The sequence below is a fragment of the Elephas maximus genome, chromosome 20 (assembly GCF_024166365.1).
Source record: "Elephas maximus indicus isolate mEleMax1 chromosome 20, mEleMax1 primary haplotype, whole genome shotgun sequence".
Classification (NCBI taxonomy): Eukaryota; Metazoa; Chordata; class Mammalia; order Proboscidea; family Elephantidae; genus Elephas; species Elephas maximus.
In genome coordinates this window covers 45,230,096-45,250,100 of record NC_064838.1, presented here as the reverse complement: position 1 = coordinate 45,250,100, position 20,005 = coordinate 45,230,096, and the positions used below count along the sequence as shown (strand labels likewise).

Here is a 20,005-nt window from a genome sequence, read left to right as displayed (position 1 = left end):
GCTGGGTTTCCCCAAAATCACAGCGTGGTCTGGTTATGGCCCCCCTATCAAGAACTGCTGGATCTACGCTCCAGGGAGGCCCATGCCAAGGAGGAGTGAGCACGGAACTATGTTAGTGAGAACCCACTGGCCTGGGGAGGACAGAGAAGGAGAGTGCAAGCTTGCACAAGCAAGTGGAGATATAGGAGCCATGCTGGTATCATTTGGTTATGAGACTGGCCCCACTCTTCAGGAATTACAAGCCAGGAATCCTGCCATGCAGCAGACTGTGGTTTCCATAAGTTTGAGCAAACTCCACTTGCCAGGTGGAAACTGAACATTTGCTGGGCAGGCAGTCCGTTGCTTTCAATGCCTCATGCACCTTCCCTCTCACCTTTTAACTCGAATCTGTGCTGATTTCTGCAGCCCCTACCTCTGCAGGGTCCTCTCCACAGGGTCTGGGACAATCCAGGACAAGCTTTCCTAGCCCCAGAGGCCTAGGAAGGGTGGTCTACAGTGATGGAGGTGAGCCTAATAAGGAGCACCAGATCTGGGGTTGATTTGGGATTCCTCAAGCCCCCACCAGAAGGTCTGTGTCAAACAATGAGGGAAAGACCTCAGTGGAGGAAGGCCTGCAGCCCTGAGAAGCCAGGAGAAAATTGAAACAGGTTGTTTAATGTTCCCTTTTCAAAGCTCAAAGTTGTTCCTGTTCATGGAATAACAAGGGGATGCTTCGAGGAGTGGGAGAAAGCTGCTCACAAATAAAAAGGCCTAATGCCAGCAGGATGCTAGTTAGAGGTGAGCAGAATGGGGCTCCTGGAAAGGATGTCCCACACAGAATACCCACAAACATGAGAGTAAGATGTCTTTGCTGGGAAAATTAGACAATGCAATGTCTGAGGGGCTTATGCATGGCAACAACTTCAGTTGCAAACCTGATGTTGATGGTTCCAAGCCAAAGTATCAACCTTGACCAACCCTCATATTCTCTCTCTCTCTCTCATTATTATCTCTCTTATTCATTCTCTCATTCTCTCTCATGTATTTTCTCATTCATTCTCTCTCTCATTTATTTCCTCTTTCATTCTTTCTCAAATTCTCTTATTCTCTCATTCATTCTCTCTCTCATTCTTTCTCTTTCTCATTCTCTCTCTTTCTGTGTCTCTCTCTCTTTCTCAAATACGGACCAGACAAACTTCCATCTTGCTGAGAAAACCCCAAAAGCAATCCATTTAGATAGTCACCAGACTGTAACACATGAACATAATTTTAGGATTGTTATCTCATTCCAAAAAAAAAAAATTAAAGATATGACAGGAAAAGGATGTAGTATTAATACACAACATGTAATGAGCACTTAATATGTTTCAGACATTGTGTGAAGCCCTTCCCTTGAGTGGTCTCAGATTCCCATAGCAACCCTATGATGTAAGGATTATTATTATTTGCCCTCTCACACCAAAGAAACTAAAGCACAAAGAAGACAAATAACTTGTGTAAGATCACAGGCCTAATACACAGGGAACTCTAGAGCTCAGCTCCTAACCACTTGATACCACACAGATGTAAAAACCAAACCAAATCTATTGCCATCGAGTTGATTCTGACTCATAGCGACCCTTTAGGACAAAGTAGAACTGCCGCACAGGGTTTCCAAGGGGTGGCCAGTGGATTAGAACTGCTGACCTTGGATGAATAAGAGCAACCAAGCTCTTATCCATTGCACCACCAGGGCTCCAACATAGACACCAGCATAGCTCTGCCTGATACAAAAAGTCTTCAAAAGCAGTTTCTGAAAAAAAACAGCTACAAGAGAAGTTCAATAATAAATAGAAGAGAAGGGGTGGGGCAGGGATGGGTTAGGAATGGAGAGAGGGAGAAAGAAAATCACTATACAGAAAAACTAAGGCAAGATGAGACATGGCATATGAGGTCCACAACTAGCCTCCTGGCAAAGAAGGACAAGCAGGGGGTGGCATGGTGCTCATCTAATAAGAACAGCTTAATCCAATTTTTCAGAAACAAGACTTTCACAACCATAATTCCTGAAATGGATTTGTCCTGGGGTCTTTCTCCTTAAGAGCATGACTCAGAAGGGTTGTTACTGTTGCTGCTGCTGCTGCTGCTCGGAAGAAGGAGAATGATGCTGCTTGTTCTGGTTGGTGTTTGTTACTATAAAAGCCAATTCTGCTTCAGATCCTTTGTAAAGTGTTGGGAGTAATGAGTGGCTACTGACCAAGACTGCAATTCATGAGTTCTAAAACAAGAAGCCAACTTTGTGTTCTGTTCAATCCATGTCTACGTGTATGTCTTCCATCTGAATAGACAAGAACTTAACCTTTCCCCTTAACATTCCCTCCCTGATCTCTTCCTGCACCCCCTCTTCTTTGCCCCATACAAACACCCCTGCAGTATTGACATGGTCTGACATTTTAGTTCAAAGTAGCTATAGACAGACATTTTAAGTCATTACCTATTTAGACAATAATAAACTGTACCAAGTTATTTTTTTCACCATTATCTCCCCCACATTTCATTGCTTCCTCTCAGAAGCACCTTCTAAGGCCTTTTGAGAAAGAGACTTTGATAGACTGTTTCTGAGCCTGTGCAGCTCCAAGAATGTGTTTATTCCTATTTGTAATTAAATGAACATCTAGATAGATATAATTCTGCAGAGATGGCTCCATTGTTCTCTTGCATCCCAGGTGGCAGTTGAGAAGTTTAATGTCTATTTGAATCTGATTCTTTTGTAGGGACCTGCTTCTTGTCCCTGGAAAAGCTTTTCTATTCTTGATGTGTTTAAGTTTCACTGCACTGTGTCCAGCTGTGTGTGTATGTGTGTGCACATGCAAAAAAAGAGAAGGACTAAATGAGAGAGAGAGAAAAAGAGAAGCTACCCTGTTTGTTAGAGCCCTGGTAGCGCAGCGGTTAAGAGCTACAACTGCTAACCAAAATGTCGGCAGTTCAAATCCACCAGCCACTCCTTGAAGACCCTACGAGGCATTCTACTCTGTCCTGTAGGGTTGCTGTGAGTCGGAATCCACTCAACAGCAACGGGTTTTTATCCTGTTCATCACTCTACGCACGCATCTAGTCACTATCTTTGATTATTTCATTAAATCTGGAAAATCTTCAGTCATTAGTTCTTCAAATATTTATTTTGTCCCCTCCATTTACTCATTTCCTTCTCTCTGAAACCCTTAGGAAAAAAAAAAAAATGTTGGAACTTTTCATTCTAGCTCTCACGTTGTTTCCTCCTATTCTTTCCATCTCTTTATCCCTTCCCGATACTTTCTGTAAGAAAGATGACCCAAATGTCCAGCTCACTAATTCACTTTGCAGCTGAATCCACATCTTCTTCAACCTACCCACTGAGCGCCTTATTTTGACAATTATATTTTTTCCTACCTAAGATCTCTAATTAGTTTTCTTCCTAATTGCTTGCTCCTACTTCCCTAACTCCCTTAAGATGTTTATTATGCTTATTTTAAATTCTTGTCCCATTAGTTCAATCTTTCTGGAGCAGGGTTCTGCATTTGTTGAGTTTCTTAGAAGCATGTGCACACCTCCAATGTCCTATAATTTTTCCCTGAGAGCTCTCGCCCCGCCCTCTGGGGATTGTCAGTTGGCATAGCTACTACCATCCACTTGGTGGGTGTAGAGAGAAAATTCCTAGCTCTCACTTGTGTCCTTCCAGAAGAGTCCCTTCAGGGCATAAAGTCCCTAGTGTAGCAATCAGGGCTCAATCTCCTAGGGAAGACTGCCTCCCAGAGGGGACCATACTCTGCTGTAATTAATGGTCCTCAGGGCTGGGCCTTGGTGGGGTGGTGGTTAAGAACTTGGCTGCTAACCAAAAGGTTGGCAGTTTGAATCTACCAGCTGCTCCTTGGAAACCCTATGGGGCAGTTCTCTGTTCTATAGGGTCGCTATGAGTTGGAATTGATTCAACAGCAATGGGTTTGGTGTTTAGGGTTGGGTTGGGGGAGGAAGACTGGCCAAACCACCTACACATGTGACCATCCACTGCCCTGATGTCACTCTGGAACCTTCTTCTGGTGGGGCTTCTTCCATTCCTGTGGGAGATGAGTGGGGTGGGCAATCATCTGCTCAGGGCAATACAGGAGAGAAAAGATATAACCAAGATGCCACCTGTGGCCCCTACACCTGACACCTTTACCCCGCACTGGAATCCTACCACCTTCACTATCCCAGGGTTTTCTCACAGTTTCTGCCTTGGCTCCTGAGATCCAGCTCCCTCCTTTTTGATCCTGTGGTGTTTCTAGCTTTGAGTTTGAAAGACATAGCAGCCCATGCTGTTTGGCACCTTGTCCAAAACTTCCTTCCATTTCTGAGTCTCCATACCCACTTATAAGTATGACCCTTCCCACCAGGCCCTTCTCGGAGAACACAGCCTCCAGCTGCCAGCCACTGCTCACCCTCCACCTAGGGCCCTTCAAAAGAAGAGACATTTATGGAAGCAAGCCAGAATTTCTTCAGGATTTCTGACATCTTAAAACTAAGCCAGGCCACCTCACCCTGGCCTCCAACCTCCCAACAACTGGCCTCCAAGGAATTGTTCTGGGAAGATACTGTCTCCCACAGCAGTGAATCACTCCTCTGGAATCTCATACCCAAGAAATTTCTTTTAGAGTCAAGTACTAAAATCTTTACTTCCCCTGAGAAAGACATTTGTTGTGCCTTATCTGATAATAAGGACTATATAACTGGCTGCTTCCCCCTGTCTGTTTTGTCCATCATAAACTCAGAACCAGAATCAAGACACAATTCCAGTCCCTCCATGGAGAGATCTGTGGCCTGCACGTTCGAATTCCATTCCATTCTATCCCTGACATCCTGTTATTGGGTCTGGTAACATTTCTGCCTACGTATTTTATTTATACACCAGTAGTCCAAAAAAAAAAATTAAGCTCACTTTTAGAGATCCACAAAATAGAAAAGGAAAAAGCAAAGGAAGTGATTGTTTATACTTCCCAGGACCTGAATTTTTATTCTAGCTACATTTTTTGCCATTTTATTGTATGTGCTTCTGTTCTATGTCAACACAACTCCACTGTGAAATGAGGCTGGGTATATGGAAACACACACAAAACAAAAATACATAAAGTCTGTGAACTGTGTTTTTTCAAGCAATCCTATAAAATACCAAGACATTCTACATATGGCCATTTATTACATTCGACCTCAACCAAAGTCAAGGTCTACCAATCAGAAGGAGTGCCCCTGATTTGCAGCTGATGACAAAGCTAATGCAAAAATAGCAACAATGCCCTCCATAGCCTAGTCTGGTGCTTGCAGATTCATTTCACAGGAGGAAGGGTGCTCACAACATCTGTTCCCTCCCGAAAGCTAGGTTCTTATTCCCAGAGGACACTACCAAGCCTTCATGAACAAGATGCATGATTATTAGGGGATGAATTGGCATGTTGCATTCCATGCTCTTTTAGCCCTGCCACCTGCCAGCAGTGGCTTCCCAGAGTGCAGGGTGCCAGCTGAGGACATGAACTGGCCCAAGGAGGAGGAGACCTATGACCACATGGGCATTAAGGGGGCTTCTTTCAAAGCCGCCTTGAACATTCCAGACATCGATGGGAACTCTGTGATTTTCCCAGGCATGGGAAGACATGTCAAAAATTCCTGATGGTCCACAACTGGCCCCTAAAGGCTTGATTTCTCCTGCAGGTAGGAATGGAAATACCTGACCAGCTACAAGGAGCTTGTTTCATCCCAGCCTCTTATCAAGGCTCTCTGGAAACGCAAGTAGGTGAAAGGCCATATGGAGATGGGTAAGAAACAAATATCCTTTGGGCATGAGAAAAATCACTGGGGAATACACTGGCTTTTTTACATTAGGACCAGCAGCCCCTCCAGACTGGCTGGGCAGACTTCTCTAGAACTTTTTCAAATGAGGTATCTTTCTCCTCAAGATTCAGGTTAGTGAAGGCAGCCAGGAAGAGACCACGGTGCTCAGGCATGGGTGTCATGGTCTGTGCGTTTCAGGCCCAGGTTTTCCCCTTAATCAATGCCCTTGGTCTGATCCCTTCATCTCTCTGTGCCTCTTTTTCCCTTTTGTGAAATGGGGATTATAACCCCTGAAGGGAAGGTTTGAGGACTTAGGGCAAGATGGTGAAGGATGCTATGCTTCTCAAAAGCAAAGAGATCCATTAATATAAATCAGTTTCCTTGCTTTAAACTAGAGGAGTAGCTCAGTGCCTTCAGTAGATAGAAATAATATCCCATGGAAACAGAGCTACACATCAAATTCTGAACTCAATACACAAGGAAGGCTCCCTACTTATGGGAATTATTTCATAAACTAGAGGGTCCTTTTGAAATACACTCACTTTATTGGTCTGTTATGTTAGTTCATAATTTGGCATTCTGCTTATCCTTTAAAAAAGGCAGACACATTGTACATTATATGAGGACTTGGAACCACAGTGTCACAGAAACAAAATGTGTTATGGGTCTGTATTCTTAAGTGCTCAGAACCTGATGGCAAATAGACCTAGGTTCAATCCCAGTTCCATCTCCTTCCAGCTGAGTCTTGGTTTTCATATCTGTGAAATGGGAATATTACCCACCACACAGGGTTATTTTGAGGGTTAAGGGAAATAGTGCAAGAAAAGTACCTCAGGTGCCAGGCCCATAGTAAATGTTCCATAAATTATGGTAATAGGTCTTATTGTCAAAGCATGAAGGGGCCATCACCGCTACTCTCTCTCTCACACACACACATACCCCATGTTCAGGATTAGGACTAGGAGCCTAGGGTGCTATATTTAAGGAGTCTCTCATTCTCAGGTTCACACAAACCCAAGAGTGAGTGCCTCTTTAAAATTTGCAACCAAGATACCTTGCTTGCCTCACCCTAGTTTTGACTCTGACACGGACACAGACACAGACACACACACACACATCCAGTCACACACACTCACACTTGCACATCAAATGAAAAAAGGGAGGCCTGGAGGAATTCGAGGTACCCTGGTCTCACAGCTCATCCGTGGCTCACACAGGACATCTGAAGCTAGATCTCCTCCTTCCTTCTCCCACACTCTATCCTCCTGGGTCAGAGTGCAGAGACTAAGAAAGAGAGCAACAGCTCCAGGTAACATGGGCATATTCCTGCAGTCATGCCTATAATTTGCAGAGGGGAGCAGTGACAACTTCCTGTGTACCTAGAAAACTTTATCCCCCCTAAATTTTTCTCTGACTGTCCGTGGACAATGTCGACCTTGCTTTGGAAGCTGCGTCCACTTTCTTCTGAGCAGGACTGGTGCCCAGCAAAGGTATACTGGTAGGACCTTCCTCGTCACTTACACCAGAGCCAGTCTGATTGGTCAGTGTCCATGCCTCACTGGTTGTTAAATATTTTAATATCAACCTACGTAGAAAGAGATCTCTAGAGCTCGTAGAAGAATGACTCGTGCTCAATAAGGGCACAAAAATAAATTCAGCATGTGAAAGTGCCTCAGTCTTTACATCTCCTCCTTAGATCTTCTGCTCTAGATTCTCAAACTCTACAGCCTCAGCTCTGGTGCTCCCCTCACTTCCCATCCTGAATAACCTGTTCATGCAGCTGACTACCCTCTAGAAAAGCATCACCCTTGTTTACCATCTGTTGGATGCCACCCATTGTCTCTGCCTGCTTTTCCAGCTCTGCTTAGCTCAGGGCCTGGGGTGTCTCCACCACCCAGCTCCAGAATGGGCCTCGATGATCAACACAGGCATGTGAGGAACTCCAGACCACCAGCTGGTGGCATCAGAAATTATTCTTATTGTCCTGAAGTCAACAAACTACAACCTTCCTCTGGCCAAAGCCATGACTGCCTGTTCCTTAGCTAGGTTTCTGTCATTGTTTCCTGAGAGTATTCCCATTATCAGGTTAGGATTGAGTTGAGTTTTGGACACCCTGCATTCCCAGCTCCCTCCTACCCACCAGACACACACATAGCCCTGGCTCTTGGCAATTTCCTTTGCCTAGTGACTGGACCCTTCTTTCAGGTTCTGGGTGGGCCTATTCCAAACTATAAGGCTTGGTTTGGGTTCCTCCAAAAGAGACCTTAAGACAAAGACCTGGATGAAGGTAGTTGGTTTGGATGTTGATCTGAGAAACGTAGTGAGGGACTGGGGAAATGAGACAAGAAGGGAAGAAATGTCAATAAAGCTTGGTCTAATGAGTGGGTTACGATCCCTGGGTATGCAAAAGGTTTGCACCTAAAGGTTGGCTGTTGGAAGCCACTCAATGCTGTGGAAGAAAGTTCTAGTGATCTGCTTTTGTAAAGATTAGAGCCAAGAAAACCCTATGGAGTAGTTCTACTCTTTAACACTTGTGATTGCATGAATTGAAATCAACTCGACGACATGGATTTTTTTTAGTAAGTAGGTTTCCACTCTGGGCATCTGGAGCTCAGTCTTGCTAGGAACCCTCTGAGAGACTCTATAGAACACACACCTCAAAACTGACCCATCAAGGGATGAAGAATCGGAGATATTTTTGCACCAACTTCCAGCTTCCATTGGTTGAGGGCTGATCTTGGGAGACTCAGCTCTCAGGAGCTTCCATCCTTTTCTGTGTGTGCTGGTGAGTAAACTTCTGTGGCCAAAAAAAGCCCTAAGCAGAGAGAGGTGCTGAGGTTTGAGGTTCAAAGACATCAGCGAATTCTGAAACGATGAATTGAAAATGCAGTTGACCTCTGGGGTGATGTGGTTTCAAAACTGGCAGCATTTGCTGCCCCAAACAAACTTCCTGCAACGATAAAGTTTTCCCCAGGTTTTTAAGGGCCCTTTCTACCCTGACCTTTTATGATGTTAAGTTTTCCCCTCTCTTGCCTTAACCTTGGTTTTTTCCCTGAAAGGGAAAGTGAGAAAAGGAGAAAGTAAGAAAGTTAGACACAATAGTGATTTGCAAACTTCCCTCCCACATTTCACTCATAGCCTTTCCACTTTTACGCATCAACTTCTATCTTAGGCTGGGTTCCCTAGAAGAGACCCTGAGATGGAAAATTGTGTGTGCTAGTTAGTGATTTAGGAAGGAAATGCTCCCAGTAGGACCAGTTAGTTAGCTAGTGCTGCTGTAACAAAAATACCTCAAATGGGTGGCTTTAAAGAACAGAAATTTCTAACAGTTCAGAAGGCTGTTGTCAGGTGCTGTTGAGTCAGTTCCAACTCATAGTGACCCGATGTACAAGAGAAAAAAACACTGCCTGGTCCTGGGCCATCCTCACAATCATTGCTATATTTGAGCCCATTGTTGCAGCCACTGTGTCAGTCTATCTTGTTGAGGGTCTTCCTCTTTTTCGCTGACCCTCTACTTTACCAAACATAATGTCCTTCTCCAGGGACTGGTCCCTTCTGATAGTATGTCCAAAATAAGTGAGACAAAGTCTCACCATCCTCGCTTCTAAAGAACATTCTGTCTGTACTTCCTCCAAGACAGATATGTTCATTCTTCTGGCAGCCCGTAGTATATTCAATATCTGTCACCTACACCATAATTCAAATGCATCAATTCTTCTTCAGTCTTCCTAATCCATTGTCCAGCTTTCAAATGCAAATGAAGAGACTGAAAATATCATGGTTTGGGTCAGGCTAGAAATCCGAACTCAGGGTACTGGCTTAGGGGAAGGCTCTCTCTCTGTTGGCCCTGAGGGAAGATCCGTGTCTCAGTTTCTGTAGCCCAGGTATTCCCTGGTTCTTCGATAATCTCCATGTGGCAGCTAACTTTTCCCCCATTTGTGCTTACTTCTGTCTGTGTCTAACCTGCTCTTTTTATATCTCAAAAATCATTAGGTTTAAGACACACCCTACACCAATATGGCCTCATTGACGTAACAAAAACCCTACTCCCATATTGGATTATATCCACAGGTATAGAAACAGGGTCTTTGAAGATACTGGGTCAGTTAAGTTAACATGAGGTCATTCTGACCTAGGGTGCGTCCTAATCCAATATGAGTGGTATCCTCATAAAAGGAGAAGAGACACAGTGGTAAGATGGCCATGTACAGACAGAGGCAGAGATCGCAGTGATGTGTCTATAAGCCAGGGAACATCAAGGGTCTCCAGGAATCACAAAAAGGTGGAAGAGGCAAGGAAGAAGCCTTCCCCATAGCATTCAGAGAGATTTCAGATTTGTAGTCTCTAGAATGGTGAGACAATAAATCCCTGTTGTTTTAAGCCACCCAGTTTGTGGTATTTTGTTATAGCAGCCCTAGGAAACTAAGGCAATTTCCTTTCAGCAATTCTTCCAAATAAGCCTAAAAACCTGCAAAACAAGAAACAAAGATGAAACTGAGATATTGTAAGTATCTTGGAAAAAGATATTTCTAGTCCTCTCTCACCCTGAGCAACAAATACCAACCAAAATTACCCAAACCTATTGCAGTCCAGTAGATTCCAACTCATTGTCACCCTATAGGACAGAGTAGAACTGCCCCATAGGATTTCCAAGGAATTAAAAATGCCAACCTTTTAGTTAGCAGCCAAGCCCTTAACCATTATGCCAACCAGGGCTGCATATGGGTTGGGGTAAATTTTCTTGGTCCTTAGAAAGGTAAGTTTTAAAAAGGATGTATGGGGGAGTGCCCTAGAATATCAAAATATTCAGGGAGTTCACTTTCCACACGTTTATTCCTAAGGTACTGTTACAACCCATGACACAGTCATGTTTCCTTAGAAAAAGAGCAACTTAGGAGCTTATGTCGGAAATAATCTTATGTTTTTACGTCTCGGAAATATTTCATCACTGGCAAGTAGAATGACGTTAGAGGGATTTGTTCATTTTGACTGTGCATAAGAAGGTAAACCTGGTCTTTATTCATTGCCAACAGGAGAAAATATACGAAACATCGGATGGAATGTCAAATCAAATTAAATCATTGCTCCTGCTTGTAAATACTTGCTGTGAGCAGCAACTATAACTCGTGAAGAGTGAGGTCTGGGTGATACTAGTTCTACTCATCTATTCATAAAGTAATTATGGAGTGTCTTCATCTGCCAGCATTGTCCTGGGTGCTGAGGCACAGCATGAACAAATCTTCGAGATGCTTTCAAATGCTGAAATATCACTGCCATCTATTTTCTGAATTTGGCATACATATTGGAAAGATGTTTCCATTTTTAAACCTCTGTCTGCTGCTCTGATAAATAATGTTCTCTCAGGTTCCCAAAAGGAGAATGAATTTGGTGAAACAAATCAGTTGTTGTTTTGTCCATTGTTATGGTAATAGAGAAATTAGGTTTTTAATTAAGGCTGAGGAAGGATGGAAGAGAAGCAGGCAAATAAACGTCCACATGCTTTGATGCAGAAGAGACATGACGGGCCTCCTTTTTGCTGTGGTGTCTAAAATCCTCTCCATTAGAGCAGCTACTGTAAGTTAAGGCATTTTATCCAGGAGATCCAACTATGTGCATTTCTTGATTTGGAAATATGTTAGAGTCCACCCATTGGGCATGAGTGAGATTTTAATATCAGCTGTTCATCTCCTGGTAGGGTCCTGAGAACACTTAATATAGGGAAAGTGATATTTAATCTACTTTTACATTTAATATAGCAAAACAATGGTAGCTGCTGCATATATATACATACTTAATCTCTCTTTATCAGGTATCACTATTTTGCAAGTGAGGCTTAGAGACCTAGAGAGATTAAGTAGCTTGGCCCAGGTCACACAAATATGAGATGGTGTCAGCATTCAAATTCAAGCATTTTGATTCCGGGATACTCTGATCTTTAACCTGTATTAATTTTTAATACATAGAGAAAGGGTCCGGCAGTGTGCAGTACATTTAACCCCCATCTTTATTTTTTTAAATCACTGCTATATTTGCTATATTTTAAAGTACACAAGGAATATATATTAATTGGGGGAAGAGGAAGAAGAAGAAGAAAGAGAAGGAGGAGGAGGAAGGGGAGGATGACAACAAGAAATAAGGAAAGAAAATAAAATGAAAAGGAAAATACAAAAAAACCTTAAGAAAATTCCGCCGTATTTCCACTATCCATAGGCCATGCATTCTCCATGGGAGTGATATTGCCCTAAGGGGGCAAAAATTGGTCCTTGCAAGGTGAAAAAAATCGCTTTATATATATACAGTGCATGTATGCATACGATACATAAACAGATACACAATATATCTGTGGTACTAAAATGTCATTGGAGGGGTACAAAAAAGTTTTAAAAGTGTCCTAGATAGGGTGCTAATTAAAAACAAAACAAACCAAATTGAGAAACACTGCCATAGACAAGTGATTTTGGGGGGGTAGGTGTCATGGATTGAATCGTGTTCCCCCCAAGTATCTGTCAACTTGGCTAGGTCATGATTCCCAGTATTGTATGACTGTCTACCATTTTGTCATCCGATGAGATTTCCCTCTGTGTTGTAAATCCTATCGCTATGATGCAATGAGATGAATTAGCGGCAGTTGTATTGATGAAATCTACGAGATCAGATAGTGTCTTAAGCCAATCTCTTTTGAGATATAAAAGAGACAAGTAAGCACAGAAACATGGGGGACCTCATACCACCAAGAAAGCAGTGCAGGGAGCAGAGTGTGTCTTTGGACCTGAGGTTCCTGCACTGAGATGTTCCCAGAACCAAGAGAAGGCTGATAATAAGGACCTTCCTCCAGAGCCAACAGAGAGAGAAACACTTCCCCTGGAGCTGGCACCCTGAACTCAAACTTCTAGCTTACTGAACTGTGAGGGAATAAACTTCTCTTGTTAAAGCCATCCCGTTGTGGTATTTCTGTGATAGCAACCTACATGACCAAGACAGAGGGGAAAGTGTGTAAAGAACAGAAATTTATTTCTCACTGTTCAGGAAGCTAGAAGTCCAAATTCAGAGCATGGGATCTAGGAGAAGAGGGGAAGAGTCTTTTTTTGTCTCTCTTAGCTTCTAGTAGCTGCCGGTACCCTTGGCATTCCTGGGCTTGTAGATGAATCTGCCACCATTGTCACATAGTGTGTTTCCTCCTATGTTTGTGTCTTTGTGCCTATTCTGCTCTTTTTATAAGAGATCTCTCAGAAGTGATCAGATGGAGGACCCATCCTACTCTGGTACGTCCTCGTTAACATCAAAGAAAAACCCTATTCCCAAAGAGAATCACATTCAGAGGTACAGAGGTTAGGACTTCAACACTCGTTTTGGGGGGACGCAATTCAATCCACAACAACTTAGCATTCAAAAAGAATATAAAATATCTTACTAACTTTTCAACTGATTACGTGTTGAAATGATAGTATTTTAGATATCTTAGGTTAAATAAAATATTATTAAAATTAATTTCACCTGTTTCTTTTTTACTCTTTATCATGTGAATACTAAAAACATTTTAATTACTTATGCAGTTTGCATTTGTGGCTCCTACTATATTTATTATTTTTCCTTTTTTTATTGTAAAAATACATATCACTACATTTGCCAATTCAATGTTTTTCAGGTGTACAATTTAGGGATAGCACTTACATTAATCATGTTGTACAGTCACCACCCATAATAAACAATTGATTTTAACACATTGGTAGCTATTTATACAAATTTTTCTATGCATGCTACATGTTTTGTATGCCTGCTATGTTTTCTCTTACAAGAGTGAGATTATGTGAGTATGCTATATCTTTTCCTGTGAATAAGCATTCTTCACAATAATATTTTATACAGAATGCTCCATAGAAGTAAGGATGGCAAGACTCACGTACTTTGAACATGTTATCAGGAGGGACCAGCCTTTTGGAGAAGGACGTCATGCTTGGCAAAGTATGTTGTTGTTAGGTGCCGTTGAGTTGGTTCCAACTCATAGAGACCCTATGTACAACAGAACAAAACACTGCCCGGTCCTGTACCATGCTCACAATTGTTGTTATACTTGAGCCCATTGTGGTAGCCACTGCGTCAATCCATCTTGTTGATGGTCTTCCTCTTCTTTGCTGACCCTTTACTTTACCAGGCATGATGTTCTTCTCCAGGGACTGATCCCTTCTGACAATGTGTCCAAAGTATATAAGGTGCAGTCTCACCATCCTTGCCTCTAAGGAGCATTCTGGTTGTACTTCTTCCAAGACATATTTGTTCGTTCTTTTGGTAGTCCATGGTATATTCAATATTCTTCACCAACACCACAATTCAAGAGGCATCAATTCTTTGGTCTTCCTTATTCATCTTCCAGCTTTTGCATGCATATGATGCAACTGAAAATACCATGGCTTGGGTCAGGCGCACCTTAATCTTCAAGGTGACATCTTTGCTTTTCAACACTTTAAAGAGGTCTTTTGCAGCAGATTTGCCCAATGTAATGAGTCTTTTGATTTCTTGACTGCTGCTTCTGTGGGTGTTGATTGTGGATCCAAGTAAAATGAAATCCTTGACAACTTCAATCTTTTCTCCGTTTATCATGATGTTGCTTATTGGTCCAGTTGTGAAGATTTTTGTTTTCTTTATGTTGAGGTGTAATCCAGACTGAAGGCTGTGTCTTTGATCTTCATCAGCAAGTGCTTCAAGTCCCCTTCACTTTCAGCAAGCAAGCTTGTGTCATCTGCATATCTCATGCTGTTAATGAGTCTTCCTCCAATCCTGATGCCACGTTCTTCAGGTCAGCGAAAGAAAGGAAGACCCTAAATGAGATAGATCGACAGTGGCTGCAAAAATGGGTTCATGCATAGCAACAATTGTGAGGATGGTGCAGGACAGGGCAGTGTTTCACTCTGTTGTACTTGGGCTCTCTATGAATCAGAACTGACTGTCTGGCACCTAACAACACAGTTTACAAAGCACTTTTAAATATAGTACCTCATTAGCTCCTTCCAATAACCTTATAAAGATAGATATTTTTATTATATTCATATAACAATTGAGGATACTGAGGTTTGGAAAGATGAATTAACTTGCCCAAAAGTCATTTACCCAATATAAATAGCAGAGCCAAGATTTGAATTCAATTTCTTAAAATCTTTGAATTTGTTTTGATAACCTTTTCCTAGTCTTTTGAGTAGAAAGCTTACTTCACATATTTTAAATCTTTTTTTTTTTTAGTTTTCTGATGTTGTTGTTGTTAGGTGTCATTAAGTTGATTATGACTTATAGCAACGTCATATGACAGAGTAGAACTGCCCCATACGATTTTCTAGGCTGGTAGAATCTTTACGGAAGCAGATCACCATGTCTTTCTCCCACAGAGCCTCTGGGTAGGTTTGAACAGACAATCTTCAGTTAGAAGCCACCAGGGCTCCTTAGTTTTCTGATAAAGGTTATGATTTTCCTCAGATATCTCCTAGGCTTCACACCAAGGTCTGTATAATTTCCTCATCAAATAGATACCAGAGGACCTTCCTTGCCCACTTGCAGCTTGCAAGCTTGTTATGAGGCTCAAATAAGATACTGTTGTGGGAAAGGACTTTGTAAAGCTTAAAGAGCCTTCCACATAAGGATTCCTCTTACCACAGGACCTTGTAGCTTCTTACATGATGTTGACAAGCTAGCCACAAACAAGTCTTAAAATATTTTTCTTGCTCTAGGCATCAGGATCTCCTTGCATGAATGACCTTCACAGGTGAACTCCTTTGCCTGGTCCTAGATCCCGTGCCCAGTCCCCACACTCAAGATTCTGTTCACAGAACGAGTGTGGTGGGAATTGAGAGGCTGACTGTTGGTTTAAATCTGCAACATGCAGCTGGCAGCAAATAGCCCTTGACAAAAAATGAAAAGAAACATCGTTCTGTGATCACAAATTTTATTACAATTTCCTTTGCTTTCTTTTTGTTTTTGTTTGGTTTTATTTTATGAGGAAGAGGAAATGGAAGTTTTTGTTCAGCTAAAGCTCTACCCACCATGAGGCAGAAAGAGATCATCTGTCTTGGAGGCAAGGGCGTATTAACCAGTAAGCACTATATGCAGTGGCTTGCATTGAGCAAGATACACACAGGCTTAATTGTGTGCTGCAGATTGGTGGGAAGGCACAATAGGGTTGGTGCTACCTTGTTTATTGGACAATCCGGTGCTGCTTGGAGGGCAGGCATTTAGTAGTAGCAGTGGAAATCCACGACGAGCTGACGTCACTTCTTTGGACCTGGAGTCCTGCAGTGAGTCCAGATAGGGCTCCACATGTAATTTGACCTTTTCCTGGTAAGTGATTACAAATAAATGGTCAGTCTTTTCCCACTGGCTATACCTGGAGTCAGCCTGGTGTCTTCTTGATCCTTCTAAGAACCATTTCCCATTGCCCTTACTGCTGGCCATTCTTGGGTCCATTTTAGCCCAATTCAGGCTCTGCTTCTTCCGGTGAGAGTATTAAAGGAAAGTGCTCTGGTGTCTTGTGAAACTTGGTCAGCTGGGAACTTGGCTACAAGGGTTGCTATGGTAACACAAGCAGACGCCTTCGAGGGAAAACTGTGCTTCCTGTAGGAGTATGGGATATGTTAATGTGTGTGTGCTCATGAGTGCATGTAGCACAAAGGAAGAACATTACTGCCAAGAAGAGGCTAGCCACTCCACAGAAGACCCTGGGTTGCCCTGTTAAGCCATGTCCCTGTTTCCTTAAGAGGACCCTAGACTCAATTGCAGTTGTAATTTCAAGACAGCATGAAGCCAATCCTTTTCTAATTATCTAGATTAACTCTGTGCTTGTAGAAATCTTCCTCTTTAGTGTGTTGCCACCAACAGTCACCAGGATAGTTTCCTCAGGCCAATGGACCTGCATGTATCCAGGGGTGGATACTATTAATTTGGAAATACTGTTAATGGCAGGTGACAGGTATGTCATGAGTAATTATAAGAATTTAATGCATTTTTTATGTTAATTTATCTTTTTTAAACATAAGCCTGAAATTTCTACACCTGTATCATCACACATGATTCACAGATATTGAATCTCATGCATTATATCCAGTGTTTGTTAAAATGTCTACATTCTCAGATTATTAAAGATTTTATACACTTTGAGCATTATTTACTCAATAAAATAGTTAAAACTCTCAAGTGTAAAATGTCTAAATCAATCATATGTAACTAAGAAAATATAAAAGAGCTGTTATATGTTTGAGAACTGGTTAAGCACTCGGTTGCTAACCAAAAGGTTAGCGGTTCAAATTCACCCAGCAGCCCCATGGGAAAAACACCTGTCAGTCTGCTCCCAGTAAAGATTACAGCCAAGAAAACCCTATAGGGCAGTTCTACTCTGTCACATGGGGTTACTAGGAGTCAGAATCAACTGACAACATCTAACAACAACTACGTATATTAGAAATAAAGAAAATTAAGAGACAAAATGAAACTCTGCCCAGATCCCTCTCTTCTCATATATTAAAAAGGAAGCTGTCTGCTCTCCACTTCTTCTACTCCTTTCCATGGGCTGGATGCCGCATCCCCATGATGAGTCAGCTTTAATCATACCAACAAGACTAACAGCTTGATGGAGCAATGATAGAAGGAACTTGGCATTAAAGGATGCCTGTTTCTTCAGCTGGCTCAAACCATCACTCTTTTTTACTTTGCTCCCTTCAAAGACTGCCTGGACTTAAGTGTAGAAGGGGTCAGAAGATGTGACTACAAAGGGGTCAAAACAGGCTTCACACATGCTAAATAAAATGCAGATGGGCCATCTGTGTTCCTCAAACTAGGCTAAAGGGTCTTTGAGTTAAAAAAAAAAAAAAGGTTTTAAAAAGCAGTGCTTACATTTCACAACAGAATGGGAAACACCATGGCTTGGGAGGCAGAGGGTACTGCACCTTGCTGGTCTTGTGAGTTTGGACAAGCCAGAGAGTCACAATTGCAAAACATCAGCACCAGCAAGAACCATGGAGGTAAGCTACCTAAAGGTAGACCCCCCCAAAAAAAAGCCAAACCTGTTACCGCTGAGTTGATTCCAACTCATAGCGACCTTATAGGACAGAGTAGAACAACCCCATAGGATTTCCAAGGAGTGGCTGGTGGATTCAAGCTGCCAACCTTTTGATTGGCAGCCAAATGCTTAACCACTGTGCAACCAGGGCCTCTAAAGGTGGAAGAGGGACAAAAGACCAGAAGAGTGAAGTGAGATTCTCAACAGCCTCCCCTAGTAAACCAACAGAAGGGCTAGGGGTTGAACCCCGTCATCACGCTATACGTAGAGTATTTTGTACACTATCCCAGGGTCACTGAGTGGTACAAACAGTTAAGCATTTGACTACTAACCAGAAGGTTGGCTGTTTAAACCCATCCAGAGGCACCTTGGAAGACAGGCCGGCTGATGTGCTTCTACAAGACTGCAGCCATGAAAACCCTATGGAGCAGTTCTACTCTGCACACAAGGGGTTACCAGGAGTCAGAATCAACTCTACAGAAGCTGGGTTTTTTAGTTTTGTTTTACACTATTCCACAGCTTTCTCTCTTTCTCCTCCCACAGTTTCAGCTGCTTCTACAGCGTAAGAATAATAATGGTACATAAGCAGTGGATCAGACCATCAATTACTCCTATGCAAGTTCAAGCTGAAAATGAAGAAAATCGGAGCAAGCCCACGAGAGACAAAATATGACCTTGAATATACCCCACCTGAATTTAGAGACCATCTGAAGAATAGATTTGACACATTGAACGCTAGTGACCAAAGACCGGAAGAGTTGTGGAATGACATCAAGGACATCAAACATGAAGAAAACAAGAGGTGATAGAAAAGACAGGAAAGAAAGAAAAGACCAAGATGGATGTCAGAGGAGACTCTGAAACTTGTTCTAGAACGTTGAACAGCTAAAGCAAGAAGAAGAAATGGTGAAATAAAAGAACTGAATAGAAGATTTCAAAGGGCGGCTCTAGAAGACAAAGTATAATGACATGAGCAAAAAGCTGGAGATAGAAAGCCAAAAGGGAAGAACACCCTCGGCATTTCTCAAGCTGAAAGAACTGAAGAAAAATTCAAGCCTTGAGTTGCAATAGTGAAGGATTCTATGGCGAAAATATTAAACGACACAGGAAGCATCAAAAGAAGATGGAAGGAATACACAGAGTCATTATACCAAAAAGAATTAGTTGACGTTCAACCATTTCAAGAGGTGGCATATGATCAGGAACCGATGGTACTGAAGGAAGAAATCCAAGCTGTTCTGAAGGTACTGGCGAAAAACAAGGCTTCAAGAATTGATGGAACATCTATTGAGATGTTTCAACAAACAGATGCAGCGCTGGACATGCTCACTCGTCTATGCCAAGAAATATGGAAGACAGCTTCCTGGCCAACTGACTGGAAGAGATCCATATTTACGCCTATTCCCAAGAAAGGTGATCCAACAGAATGTGGAAATTATAGAATATCATTAATATCACACGCAAGCAACATTTTGCTGAAGATCATTCAAAATCGGCTTCAGTAGTATATCGACAGGGAGCTGCCAGAAATTCAGGCCGGTTTCAGAAGAGGACGTGGAACCAGGGATATCATTGCTGATGTCAGGTGGATCCTGGCTGAAAGCAGAGAATACCAGAAGAATGCTTACCTGTGTTTTATTGACTATGCAAATGCATTCAACTGTGTGGATCATAACAAATTATGGATAACATTGCGAAGAATGGGAATTCCAGGACACTTAATTGTGCTCATGAGGAACTTTTACATAGATCAAGAGGCTGTTGTTCGGACAGAACAAGGGGATACTGATTGGTTTAAAGTCAGGAAAGGTGTGCATCAGAGTTGTATTCTTCCACCATACCTATTCAATCTGTATGCTGAGCAAATAATCCGAGAAGCTGGACTATATGAAGAAGAACAGGGCATCAGGATTGGAGGAAGGCTCATTAACACCCTGCGTTATGCAGATGACACAACCTTGCTTGCTGAAAGTGAAATGGACTTGAAGCACTAACTAATGAAGATCAAAGACCACAGCCTTCAGTATGGACTGCACCTCAACACAAAGAAAACTAAAATCCTCACAACTGGACCAATGAGCAACATCATGATAAGTGGAAAAAAGATTGAAGTTGTCAAGGATTTCATTTTACTTGGATCCACAATCAACACCCACAGAAGCAGCAGTC

At 42.3% G+C, this 20,005-nt stretch overlaps 1 long non-coding RNA gene across 1 annotated transcript in view; it reads left to right on the top strand.

Annotated features, from left to right (window-relative positions):
- Nucleotides 1-18,399, top strand: part of LOC126064196 (uncharacterized) — a 39,328-nt gene extending 20,929 nt beyond the window's left edge. The window contains exons 2-3 of the long non-coding RNA XR_007514458.1: nt 5,680-5,757; nt 18,380-18,399. This is a non-coding gene — a long non-coding RNA (uncharacterized LOC126064196). The remainder of the gene's footprint in view (nt 1-5,679; nt 5,758-18,379) is intronic.
- The last annotated feature ends 1,606 nt before the right edge of the window (nt 18,400-20,005 follow it).